The 14315-nt window shown below is 31.7% G+C and overlaps 1 protein-coding gene across 2 annotated transcripts in view; it reads left to right on the forward strand.

Annotated features, from left to right (window-relative positions):
* The first annotated feature begins 9139 nt into the window (after window positions 1–9139).
* Nup50 (nuclear pore complex protein Nup50) overlaps window positions 9140–14315 on the forward strand; it is a 54942-nt gene continuing 49766 nt past the window's right edge. For both annotated transcript variants that reach the window (XM_075358168.1, XM_075358167.1), the window contains exon 1: window positions 9140–9300. The gene's annotated coding sequence lies outside the window, so the exon portion shown is untranslated. The remainder of the gene's footprint in view (window positions 9301–14315) is intronic.

Raw genomic sequence — 14315 nt, forward strand, 5'->3', positions numbered from 1 at the left:
ATAATTTACTTTCACAACCATTGTGATTTTTTTTTAAGAATGATGTCTGTTCTAGATAGATGTTTATGTTTATCATGTTACAAACTTATTTTATGACAGATAACAAATTATATAAAAAGTGCAAAGCTAAAGAAAAGAGAGTTTGTCATGCTAATGATTTTCAGAATATTAAAAATAATTATGCTCTTAGATTTGCAAGAAGATTACTGGTAGAGTCCATTATTTTATTTTTTTAGGGTAAAAATCTAACAACCAACTAGTTCCCTGAAGCAATAGATAGGTCATATGTTACTAAATGTATTAAAATACATATACACTATTAAGATTGATTTTTATTTACTACTTCTTATGTTATTTTGTTAATACTGTCCCAATTTTTCTCTTTTTTTGTAATCTTTATCCATCCTGAACTAAATCAGTTGTTTGATTGCCAGTGGTTTGCCATCCATTATATGTTTGTCATTGTAATAATACTAAATTGCCATCTTTTTATTATTTTTTTTTACCATGTCACTCAAATTTGTTTTTAACTCTAGATAATAGTAAATGAAAAAAAAAAATAGTAACAACCTTCATAGTTTTTATTGAATGCGTGATTGTTATTATTTTATCATTTTTATTTACTTCAGAGGTTGGGTTCATTTTCGTATATTTTGTTTAAATGTGAATGTACATTAATTATGAAATAATATTTAAAACTTAAATGTGTAATTAAAATTAGTCTTAGCTTACTGTAGAGATGTAAAAAATTGAAGGACAATTTAATTTAGTTGGCTTTTATATCATTGATACTTTTTAAAATGTGAATACATGAACGAAACATATATTGTTCATAAAAATACATCAAATCTATTTTTTCCATCTTTCATGTTCATGGAGGATCATTTTAGCCAGCCCATTATCAAAGTCTCTTTGAAGGGATTCTTTAAGCTTTGCAATCCTCCCAGTACTTTTTCTTATGTTCCAATCTCTGTGCCTGTTCTAGTGTTGAAAATGTTCATGTTGTGAATATTAAGAAGTATATGTACTTTAAATTTTCAAATATAAAAAGTATGTAAATTTTAAATAGAAAAAAATATATAGTTAATCCACCAAACTATTTATTCATACAATGCATGACATGCGAATATTATGACATTATTTTCAAACAACATTATGATATAAAGTAGCATATTATAATTCCAATTGGATCATGGACTGCAGCCAATGTGAATTTGTATTTGTGGTGAAATTCTTTTAAAAAAGTGGCAAAAGTTTTGTAATTGTTCAGCCGTTGTATTCATGACGATAGTTTTTTGCATCAGTTCTTGTAATAAAACCTTAGATTCATAATTTTGCAACTATTTGCTACAAATTAAAAAAGAAAGGTTGTAGCATAAAAACAGTATGTATGAGAGATGGCTGACATGTAATGCACTGCTGCTCATAACTTACAAATAAAAAGAGGTAGTCAAATGAAACAAGTTATGGCATAGATGTACATATTATTTGTTACAAAAACATATTTATTTTTTCATGTAATCACCATTTATAGCTAAAAATTTCTCCCAACAATTTTCTCATTCCGTTTATAAAGAATGCTGGTGGTCCTTCCTTGGACATATATTCACACATTACTGCGTCCTTCATTTCATCATCCATGGTGAAATGACCCTTAACATCCCTTTTTTAATTGAGGAAAAGTAAAAATCACAGGGCTAATGAGTACAGAAGGTGTAAATTAGGTTCAAATTACAACTTCATAAGAGTGTCAATGGTCACACATGATGTGTGTGGCCAAGCATTATCATATTTTAAAATTATCAGCTCCCTGATCATGATTATTGTGGGTTGTTAAATACAATGTACACATCTCCTATGGTGTTTTAGTAGCTCCAAAATGTAGTGAAAACTTCACCAAAAAAACTTCAAAAACTGGTCGACCATTTCAAGTTTCATCATTAATATTCACTTTACCAGCTTCTGATGAACAAGAAAATGATATTGCTCAACTATTAATAGTACTTCGATCAACATTTGATTATTATAAATGGCTTTTAGATGAAAATGTATGTCACTGGCATTCATTTTTTCTGCTGTTAAAAATTCAATCACTACACATTGTTTTAGGTACTCTGACGTATTAGACCATTGATTCCCAAAGTGGTCCAGGTGGACCCCAGGGGTCCACGGGAGACTCGACGGGGGTCTACGTTGGCGTGACAAAAAAATGGGGGTTCACAATTCGTAAGCGGGGGTCCACGAAAATTCATCTGGTTTCGATAGTGAAGAACTAAAATGTTGGCTTGACTTTGCGTAAACCCACCGGTTGGTCTAGTGGTGAGCGCGTCTTCCCAAATCAGCTGATTTGGAAGTCGAGAGTTCCAGCGTTCAAATCCTAGTAAAGCCAGTTATTTTTACACGGATTTGAATACTAGATCGTGGATACCGGTGTTCTTTGGTGGTTGGGTTTCAATTAACTGCACATTTCAGGAATGGTCGAACTGAGAATGTACAAGACTACACTTAATTTACACTCATACATGTCATCCTCGTTAATCCTCTGAAGTATTATCTGAACGGTAGTTACCGGAGGCTAAACAGGTAAGAAAAAAGGTTTGACTTTGCGTATCAATCTAGGCAGATAATGTTTTGAGAAGCTTAGCGACTGTTACTTGTAAAAACTTGCATATGCCATATTCACTACAACGAACGTGTCGAGACTAGCAAACCGCCGCCGTCCGCAACGCTTGTTCAGACGTGCAAAGGGACGAAATACGACTTGTGGTGTGTGTGCTAGCAACCTTGCATGAACTTGTTTGATTCTTCACTAATATAAATACGATTGCCAAGGATAAACGTTACTCATTTGTTTCTGGAATTTCAAAAAGAAAAGTAAAGTGAATAGATGTTAGCGTTTACCAGTGTCGGAAAAAGTAGTAAGTACTTACCTGCTTTTTTGTTATACTTACTTTTATTTTATTTATTTGACAATTTACTGTACACGTCAGTAAACAAAAAATGCACAAATTACAAAAAATACGTAGGTACAAAAGGCGAGGCCTATTCCTAAAAGAAATCTCTTCCGTTTAAGGATTTATTAATTTTTGGTCTAAATTTTTTTTCAGATATATAAAAAACTATTGGAATCGACTTAAAAACTGATCCTGAACATACCATTTTTCCCGGTTGTAACCCTTATTCTGTAACACGTTGTATATTTTCATAAATTGTACCTGTCTTTACATACTCGTAACGTGCATCAAAGTAATCATCAAAATCAAGTGCATCAAAATCGCAGAGTGGCGATACAAAATATTGGTTATTTAAAAGTATTTTCTATAGAATTTACAGAAATATATCAAAATATAATTAATGAAAAAATGTTTTACATCACTTAAAATCGGTTCAGCCATTTTCATAAAACTTTATTATGGATCTTACCGATTTATTGCTTTTAATAATTAGAATCAGTTTGCCGCTGGTACTTTATTTCATTGCAATAATTAATTAATCCTATTCTGTTAAAATAGTCATATCCTGTTAAGTAAGACCGCCTTGAGATTACTAAAACAAAGTTTTTTTTTATTTACCGGTAGGTAACCGATACGAAACATGTTTGAATCTAAGAAGAAATGTCGACTGTACAGTGTTGATTATTTAAAATTTGGATTTCTTCCATCAAAGGCAGACAAGCGATTGCCTATATGCCTTTTGTGCAGCCAAATTTTAGCAATGACTCTATGTATCCATCGAAGCTCGAAGATCATCTAAGAAGGTGTCATCCTGATAAAATAGGTAAAGATTTGAAATATTTTCAAACATTGAAAGAAAAATATGAAAAGAGACCTACCGTTCACAGTATGTTCGCTTCAACGTCTGAAAGTAACGATGATGGCTTGCGGGCATCGTACAATATTTCATTACTTATAGCGAAATCTGGAAAACCGCACTCCATTGGAGAACAGTTAATTTTACCCGCTGTTGAAGAGGTTTTAAAACCTGTTCTGCACAAATCTCCATTTGACATACTCAAAAGAATTCCTTTGAGTAACAACACTGTACAAAGACGTATTGATGAAATGAGCTCTGATATTGAAAGTTTCTTGTGTAATTATCTGCAAACAACTGATTTTCTATTCAACTGGACGAGTCAACTTTACCTGGTAATGAAGCATTATTATTGGCATATGTTCGATTTGTTATGGACGAAGAAATTCATGAAGAGCTATTATTCGCGAAAACTTTGGAGACGGACACTAAAGGTGAATCAGTATTTAATGTCCTGAGTGATTTTTTTAACGAAAAATCGATTCCATTCACAAACGTCATTTCAGTGGCAACAGATGGAGCTCCTGCCATGGTCGGGCGATATCGTGGGTTTATAAGCCATCTTAAAAGAATTATACCAGAGGTAACTGCAATTCACTGTATCATCCACCGACAACACCTAGTAGCGAAAAATCTGAGTGATAGATTGCACCAATCGCTTCAACTTGTAATTAATGCTGTAACAAGATAAGAATGCATTGAATACGCGTTTATTTGCCCAATTGTGCGATGAAAATGATGAAGACTTCTAACGATTGCTCTTACATACTTTAGTACGCTGGTTGTCGAAAGGTGCATGTTTAACAAGATTTTACTCACTTTTTGAATCAGTTTTAGAGTTTCTGGAAGGTAAAGATTCAGATTTAAAAGAAAACCTGATCACTTTGAAAGCTGACATCGCGTATTTGACAGATTTGTTCAAAAAATTTAATGACATTAACTTACAATTACAAGGGGAAAGTCTCAATTTAATAAAAACAAAGGGTGTAGTTTCAGCTTTTCTTGGAAAATTGAAATTTATGAAGCAAAATATTAGTCGGCGCGTATTTTCCCAGTTTTCAAACTTGTCACAGGTAGAATGCCTTGATGAGGATATTCAGACATACGTTCAACATTTAATTGCCCTGCATGATGACTTCAAAATCAGATTTGAAGATATTCTGACGATGGAAATACCACCACGGATCATAAATCCATTTGGTGAAACGGAAGTGGAGAATGTGATATTACAAGAGGAGCTACTCGAGCTTAGCACTAATGAGGAGCTGAAGGTGAAATTTAAAAGAGGGAATCAAACATTTTGGCTGCAGGCAGAAATACCAGACAAATATCCTGGACCGTGGGGAATTGCGAGAAAGCTTTTGATAGCGTTTCCCTCGTCATATCTTGTCGAAAAAAGTTTTAGTATCGTTACAAACCTTTTATCAAAAAAAAGGAGCAGATTCAATATCACAGAACGGGGAGATGTGCGCTTATTCCAAACAAAACTGAAGCCAAATATTGATAATTTGCTGTCAATTGATCAAGTACATTCCTCCCATTAAAATTGTAACTATTTTGTGATTGTCATTGTGGAAGTTACATTACGTTATTAATGTTTAATTTTAATTATATTACAACAATTTTATTATATTACATTGCAATATGATAACAATAATAATTAATAGTGTAATGATTACATATTTGAATAAATGCAACACAAAAAAATATACTATTTTTCTTTTGCTTTTTACCACTCTGAATGGGAAGTTTTCTAAATAAAATAAGTGAGAATCGTTTACTTTCTTGTGCTGTGAGTAGATGTCAAAAATGTAAAGTTGGATGGAAGCATTTTTTTTGATTGGCTAATTTTACTTTTTTGACATCCACTCACAGCACAGTCAATCATAAATTAACCGATCGATTCTCACTTTTTTTTCAGAAGCTGTTAGTTCGTGGAACTCAGCCGTAATGCAAATTTTCATAGCTAGATCTAATCTTCACATTTTCCGTCGACTGGAAATATGGTAGAAGTGTAGTTGCAGGGGGTCCACCAGAACCAGCAAAATTTTGAAAGTGGTGTATGAGAAAAATAAGTTTGGAAACCTCTGTATTAGACACACTCAACTCCATAATAATGACAACTGATAGAAAATGAGATGTTATGGGTCAATGTGTTTTGAAATGTTCATAGTAGGGGAATGAAAGTACAAAATGACAGCACCTGTTGCTTTCTGCAATATTTTGTACTCTGTTAAGTTTTAGTGTTCATTACATTTCAGCCACCCTTTATACATCCAAAATGTAATATCAATGAGAAAGGCCACTAAATACAGTCAAAACCAATCTATGCATGGTTTTGTCATATAAGCTATCTGAAGCTAGAATTAAGATTTTAGATAAAGATCTACAAAATTCAAGTTACTAATGTAACTTCAACTATGCGGACAACTACAAAAAAATTTACTGAATGTTTTTACAGTTGATTTGTGGAAACCATGAATTGATAAATATTACATTTATATGTTAAGATACCTTTTAATTCTTAAGCTTGCTTTTAAATAAAGACATTTTTTCAACCAACAGAGCTGCATGTCATATCACATGACTTTTAATGGCAATTTTTCATAATTTCTTTCCCTACCACATTATCTCCTGGTAAGGAAGATTTTGTCTGAAGTTCTGAGAACATCAAATAGGAATTAGGTCACCTAACCTTTCCATTTTATATTTAGTATTGCAGTTTTTCTTTTTATATAAATTTAAAAAATATATATATTTTTATTATTTCTTCTTGATTTTTGTTTACAATTTAAGTTTGTTTTCTTGTTTCTTTTCATTTAAAATAATCTGTGATAATAATTTCTTTTAAGTAATTTTCTTTGAGATATAATTTTTCATAAATTCTTTTTTCTTTTTAAACAATTATCTTTATTTACTTTTACAACACTAGTTTAACAAAGGCAAACTTGCTTATAACAAATTTATCTAATTTTAACTTTGGCTGTTTATTTATTTTTTTGATAGCTTAAATATTTACTTTTTTATTATGTAATAGTATTGTAGAAATGTCAGTTCTATTGTTTTTAACAGTGCTTTTTGAGAATTAAAATTTTTTGTGAATTTGTTACTATCAGTGTTTGTTTACTGCATTGAATTGAAATAATAAATAGACTATGAATAGTTTTTAGAAGTATCATTTGCAATAAATTTTGCAGTAAGTTTTTTGTAATAATATATGAACCAAACGTGTTGTTAAAATGTAATTGTTTCAAATTAGTTAGAATATTAATGGAGAACAACTTGGACAACCATAACGTAGATGATAATGGCTACATTGTAAAAGTACATGCTGTTGTTACAGAAAATATTTTGTCAGTTGTACATGAATATCAGAAAAAGTGGTAATTGTAAAACTTTATGTCATTTGATTTTGAGAAAAAATTAAAATGAACCACATTATGGACAAGTTTGTGCCACAGCTGTTAACAAAGAAACAAAAATATGTTATTACCTACTGAGAATTTTTGGAGTAGTGTAATGACAATAAAATGTTTTTAAAAATGTTATAGCAGATAAACAGATATGGCTGTACTTTTATGATATATAAACCAACACACAATTATCACACAGATCAAAGAAATGTATCTTAATGAAAAAAAAACAAAAAAAAAACAATGCAACATAGTCACTCAAATCTAAAGTTCATGATGTTGACTATCTTCATATTATTAGGCGTTTCTCTTGCAAGATCAACAAAAAAATAAGAAAGAATCTTATTTGAGTCATACAGATTATGAGAGTGGCAGTAAGAAACAAGCACCCACAGTCACAAAACAGTAATTCATGGGTGTTCTACCTGCTCACACCATTCTTTATAAATGAATTATTTGTAAAACATGCCTCATTGGCTATTCTTTAACCCTCTTATTTTCCAAAATGTTCTCCTGCAAACTTCTTCTATTGCAAAAAACTAAAACCAGCCTTGAAAGTGTGCAGTTTTAAAAGCAAGTGAAAAGATTAAAGAAGATTTGTTGTATGATCAATCCTTATTGCATAAACAGAATTCCAAGAATCTTACCATCAGTGAAAAGAATTCTGGGAGCAGGACATTCAAAATTAAGTAAAGTAGTTAGAAGGAGATGAGCCAAAAATATATGTAAATTACCAACTAAATAATTAAAAAAAAAAGTATGGTTTCTTTATAGAAAGCCACTGTTGTAGAGGATAAAAATCATAAAAGTGGATTAAAACTTTATTATGTTTAAAATAGTTAACTGAGGACCATTTTAGTACATATAAACATTAAAATATTAAATTTTGTTAAATGATAGATGATGTAAAAAAAAGTAAAAAATAATAATGAAGGTTAGAAAGTTCTCATAGGATGGATAATGAAACAAAAACAAAATTAGATATACTTAACTATTATTATAGCAGACGACAGCATATCTTAAGCTACAATAGATAACAAACGGTTCAAATGAATGCAAGTGTAAAAAGTCTGGCAAGATAAATATATGGCAATATCAAAATGCTACAAGTGGACACTTGTATAATGTTTTGATTAGCTTAATGTTTAAGCATAAGTAAAAACAGTAACTTCCTAATAGTCTTCCTTTATAGAGAGAGTGCTGTTCTACCGTTTTGTCGAGATAATGTTACAGAATACCAATCTTTTTTTGCCTTTGGTTATACTTTTCAGTATCCAGTTTTGGAATTTTTGAGACTGGTGTTTTTTTTGTTTAATACTTTTTTTGGTGTTAATATTTAATGTGTTTTGTTCTAATGTGGCATAAATTTTATAAACGTTTGGTGGTATACTAATGTTGCAATTATTAATATATAATTTAATATTGTATTATTTATTACTATATGTCTACATCTCAACTTACTGAATAATTTAAAAAAAATTATTTTGAGCTCTTTTCGCGCTTACAGCTTTATAGATCACAAAAGTCAAAGTCCGTATACTGATATCTGTACCGAAAACAACTTACGTAACGATTTTCTATTTTTAACAGATATTACAATTTAATTTATGTATCTTGAGTTGAATAATTTATTTATATTATTTTTTTTATTTTTGCGAACATTATGTATAACAAATGTTAAACATAATGTTACTTTGTAAATTTTGCACATACATGTTTGTTATTAACCCAGTTTCAAACGTATTATTTGTGTTTATAATCTTCACTCTGTAATTATTTGTAGTAAAATAACTATTTTATTTTCGGAAAGAAGCGAGTTGGAAACAACTTTGAAGAAGTTTATATGAAACTTAAAATTTAAAGTAACTGGTGGTTTAATATTCCGGACGTCGTTTTCATCACTTTCCGGTGCAGATGTTGGTTGCGGTAACTGTGAGAAATCCAGTTTTGTGATTAAAAGCGTTGTTTAGTTCCTGAATGGAAAATAGATTTTTTTCAGAGTGGTCTGATAGCTTACAAATTAAATTTACAGTTGTTAAAATTCTTATTGAGTAGTGGTGTAAAAATCATTATTTAGGTAAGCATCCTTAACTGTTCAATGTTTTGCTGTGTTTTTGGTTAAGTTCATTATTACCAATAGTTAAGTTAAGTAATCTTTTATTTTTTACTTAATTGTAAAACCTTAGTAGATTCTTATGTGCATTTGAACCAAATTTGCTTTGTTATTATTATTTTATCATGCCAGATTTTTCTTAGCTTAGCTTGAATGTTGGTTAACCTAATAACTTTACAAACCCAACATTTTAATGAAAACTAAAGTGTAATGCCAAATTGCTATTATGTTGATGGAGACAATTTACACAATTGTTGATTTACTTTGTATTTGACTGTTAAGTTAATAGTATGTAAAGTATGCTAAAAAGGGTCTAGTAAAATTGATATTGTAATACCCTGAATATTTATAGAGCTTGTGTTAAACGATACGAAATTTAAGTATTATAAAATTTGTATTCATTTTTTTTTTGTTCATGAAAGTTTATTAAAGTTGGTAAAAATTACACTTAATGGTGTTGATTAATTAATATGTTTAATGAAAATAATTAATAAATTCTGTTATTTTGAAACACCATGATTTTAAAATAACGTTGACATAAACACAGTGGGTAGTTTTAGTAGTTCAATTCTTAATCAGACCATTCCCACATTTATGTTGACATTATACCTTTCTTTTTAACTTGGGTGAATTAACATTAGGGTGTCTGGACTTAAGAAATGTACTGTTAAATAGAAGCTGTACTGTACTACAAATTAATTTTAAATCAAGAGTTCCTTTGATGTAACATATCACTCTTTTTACATTGTTAACACAACTTCGGTATCTGCAGAGACTATTAATACTTGCACACAAATTGATCTGCTGCCTAACATTGCATACCTAATACAACCTATTGATCTTTTACATTTATTTTCTATCTCAGTATTTTCTGTTTTTTTCTCGTAGCAAATAATTATAATCAAAATTATTATTCATTCTTAAAAACATTAATGTCTTGGTTATTTGACTCCTTGATAATTATGTCATCAATATAAATTTTGCATAAATTTTTAAAACTTTAGAAAATTTTTAGATATTAATTCATGAAACTTATCGTACCAGCATTTGGAAGAATTTTTTAAACTATAAATTGCTTTCTTAAGTTTACACACTTTATCATTTGTAAAATTGCAATCTCAGGTAAACACATGAATACATTTTCTTTCAGTTTGCCATGCAAAAAGGCGCTACAGAGATCCATTTGCATAACAGGCCAGTCAAAATTTACATTAACAGCTAACAAAATCTAAATGAATTTAATCTGGTGACAAGAGAATAAACATCATATATTGACCCTTTCTGCATGAACGCGTTGGCATGTCAGTCACACTAACAAAAAATGTCTCATCATCTTTATATTTAACTGGAGGCTGCAGCTGATCCCCAGGATGAAGCTGCCTTCTATCAGTTGGACCATGTTTGTTTTTGTTCGGGGAACTTTTTTCTAAACTTTTATCCGCACTCAGATCCTTAGTTATGTTTTCAGCATGGTTCAACTTCAGGTGTAGGTTCGTCTTAATTCATGTTGACATCATAATAAAAAAAAGAGAAATTATTAGGTTTAGATGGAACAAAAGTAATATCTCTTTCTAACACTACTAAGTAAGTAGTCTGCCTGCGGATGTAAATTTTTGAAGGAGACCAGAACTTACCTCAAAGCCTTCGTGTACCCATTTTAAAGATCAACCTGCAGTCCCGCTGGAAGGTGGCTTCATCCAAATCAGTTTCTGCTCCGTAATGAGGGACAAGACATCTTCATCGTTCAAGTTACAGTCAATATCATAGACTATAATACAGGGCCTATGCGTTCTTGTTGGGTCTGTTTTTTTCACATTCAATTGCTTAACTGCTGTGGAATCTCTAATTGCCTGAATGGTCTCTGTGTCATCCGCTACCACAACTAATCCTTTGCTGGTCTCTTTAATGTTCCTGATTTTGAGGCCTTTCCTGTCATCCCGAAGGGCAACCTGGAAGTCTTTTTTCAGCTGACTGCTGGGCACAGTCGAGCCCTCCGCTCTATTAACAAATGCAACCTCAGGTTTCTTAGAGGACTGGCTGGTTTCATGTCTGCCACTGACCACCTCAACATACCTACATGGTTGCATCGGGGCTGGGACTGGTTTCTGAGCTATGGTTATTTCTTTAGGCTTCGAGGCAAGATTTTTGAAAACCTCAACAAGAGCTGTGAAAGCCACTCGAAAGAATTCGAGCCAAAGCAATAATTTCTTCTTGGTAGCTGCAATAATACATTTAGGGTTAGCTAAATAGGAAGACAAGCCACCCAGTTTCACCAAATCATCATGGGCCAATAGAGCAGAACTGCCAGGCCTGCCCCTGACTTGCAAAAACTCTTCAGTAAGTGGGTTCATGCCCTTCTGGATGGTCATCCCTATATCTACTTTTGAACTGTCATCACAACCGGTGTTCGAGGAGGTCGAAGGAAAAAGCTCCAGCCCCTTCTCTGGCTAGGCTTCTTAACTACCTAACTAACATCTTTCATGGTTGGAGATGACTTGACCTAACAGTATATGAACAAAATGCTCGCTGTATTCCTTCTATTACAGATATTGGGCACAAGCCCACAAGCGTGACGACTACCTGCAGTGAGCCACGGATAACTGGAGACTTTTTGTTTTCTCCTGTCACTATTTGCACCTCTTGGCCGCTACTGGATCAAATGTGTGAAATCAAAGATCAGCACACAGTTACAGATTATGGTCCTCGCTCTAAAAAAGCGTGAGCAGGATTGTAAAGGCCCCTTTGCTCGTAACAGGAACTTGCAACTAGGAGTCATTGCCTCTCTTTTTACTGTGATGAGGTGGGTGCTCGAACAAATCCTGGACCAAAATCTCAGAATCCCTGTGAAAAGGTGTATGAATCGTCTAACAATAAGAACTTAACAGTTCTCAGACAGCAAATCGTGAAACTTGAGAAGGTTCATTCCCAATTCGACCAGCAGCTCAAAAATAGCACTGAAAAATACTTTATACAACGCAATCTCTGCTCATGAAAAGAGACCAGAGATATCTGGAAAATAAACTCTGTCTTTTTGTGCTTTTACCATAACTTACAAAGACTTCCTTTCTACTTTTAAGATGAAGTTCCTTTCTCTTCTATTTTGGTAAATGCATCCACACTTTTGTATTAAATGGTGGCTTTATTTTTTCAAAATTAAAATTTTGCTTATTCCATAATTTATAAAGTATTTTACCTTTCATTGTACTTGTCCCAGATCTATTCAACCATACACACAGCTGAATTTTCTGCTTCACTCCAAAATGACTTGCTTAGAAGTTTTGCTGCTATCATTTTCTAACTGCTTCAATGATCGTACACATTTCTCATTTAGCATGAACAGTTTGTTTTAGATTATAAGAAATAGTAGTTTGATATTCTATGCCTTGCTGATTCAGATGTTTTCTCAGATTGTGATTAACAAACTCCTTTTCATTATGTGTTTTTAAGATTGTAATATTGTGACCCATTTGATTTTTCACAGAGTTTTACAAAAGGTTCAAGCTTACCATAAACTTAAAGCTTAAGTTTTAAAAAATACCCCTGTCTATAATGCGAACAGCCATCTTTCAATAAAAACATGTGTCGAGCCACCTTTTGAGTCAATTTCTGCAGGACCACAGACATCAGCACGGATTATGTTTCCAATGTCAGTTGACTGTGAATTTTTTCCTTTGAATGAATCTCAGTGTTGTTTTCCCTGCACACAGACTTCATAGAACAAGGTTTCATTTTTACCTATACTCACTACCATTTAGGTTCAAAAAACATTTTGTATGATTAATTTTGATGTACCAAACTTTCATGCCATCAGATTAAAGATTTTTTATTTGAGTTCGCTATGACATCATTAGCCATACAACAATCATATTGGTCTACAAAATTTTGGTTATCCAAGCAAAACATAATGCAAAAAAGTTTATTTGATTTCCTACCCTTAACTGTACAGGAATATAAATGTGCTATATCTATCCTTAAATCGGGTAGATATAGCACATTTTTCATGTTGTTTTTATTAAATTGTAGGATGGATGATTTATTAAAATGTCCATCATACAATTTAATAAAAACAGTACTAATACAGTGGTTACTGAACCATTACCTGTTTCTTACTTGTTTCGGTTCATTAAAATGTACATAATTTCCAAAGATCTTTAGATCATGACACATATGCTCAGATGCTCCACTATCAAGATACCATTCTGTATCCAAATTCACCGCAGAAATTCCAATTAAGGCCAATCTTTCATTTGAATCATTTAAATTTTGTTTGTTTCTGACAATTTCTTCTGATGAAACCAACAATCTTTTAATAGATGGCCTTTCATGTGACACAATATCATTATTTTCCATAGAACTTGAATAATTCTTATACTGATTCTTTTTATGTCCAACTTTTCCACAAGAAAAAGTTTGAGACTAAACTTATTTACATGTTTAGCAGTTAACAGCACAGTATCTTCACTAGATTTCAAACTCTTCTTCAGTCAGTAATCTAGCTGTTAAATTGCTTAGAATTTGTTGATTTCAGCTTCCACTTCCAAATAGACATAAAATGTTTATACTGATCTGGCAAAGACGTAATTATTTTCGTAATAACATTTTTTCAAGGTATTTTTTACTTCTGCTGCTTAATAGTAGCAGTTAAACTTTGAATTTTTGATTAAAAGTCCATAGCACTATTTTCAAACTTCAAATTAAAAAAATTACTGCTGTAATAGATGAATACTCACACTTGATTGATGCTGATATATTGTTTTCAAGTTAGTCTACATTTCATTTGCAGTCATGTACATTAAAACATGTGACAAAGGCCCAGATTCCATGTGTGTTACTAACACTTTCAGTATACGTGCTTCATAAATTTCAAACTTTTACAATTCCACAGCTTTTGAAGCACCTGGTTTCTGTATATTTCCATTGGTAATGTCAAAGAGATCTTTAGCTATGAATACTATTCTCATCTGGAATTTTCAAGTGTT

Source organism: Lycorma delicatula, chromosome 2 (genome assembly GCF_047948215.1).
Source record: "Lycorma delicatula isolate Av1 chromosome 2, ASM4794821v1, whole genome shotgun sequence".
Classification (NCBI taxonomy): Eukaryota; Metazoa; Arthropoda; class Insecta; order Hemiptera; family Fulgoridae; genus Lycorma; species Lycorma delicatula.